The following is a 369-nucleotide window of genomic DNA, read 5'->3' as shown; positions in this document are numbered from 1 at the left end:
GCTGTGAAGTGAGGTGGACTGGACAAGAGGCACCAGCAGGTGCCTAGCCCTGTGGAGGGAGCAGATCTGGGGGAGTCCCAGAGCTCCAGCTGCCTCCCCAGGGTGAGGAGTCTTTTCTCCCTGTCTGCCTCTGAGGCCTGAGGGCCCTAAGCAGCYGGGYTGGGACYTGCACTCTGAAGCAGAAGTGCCTGCATCCAGGGTTGCAGAGGCGTAACCCCCGGGCTACGGCTGCAGCTCCCAGCGCCTGGCCGTCAGGGTGGCATCTGGAATATGCTGACACTGGAGCACTGGAGCACTGGAGCRGAGCATGCTTTGACTCTCCCTCTGGTGTCTCTGTGGCTGGAGGGGAGGAAGGGAAGGGAAGGGAGC

Source organism: Rhea americana, unplaced genomic scaffold (assembly GCF_003343005.1).
Source record: "Rhea americana isolate MKP2758 unplaced genomic scaffold, rheAme1 scaffold_791, whole genome shotgun sequence".
Taxonomy (NCBI): Eukaryota; Metazoa; Chordata; class Aves; order Rheiformes; family Rheidae; genus Rhea; species Rhea americana.
This window is presented reverse-complemented; position numbering follows the sequence as displayed.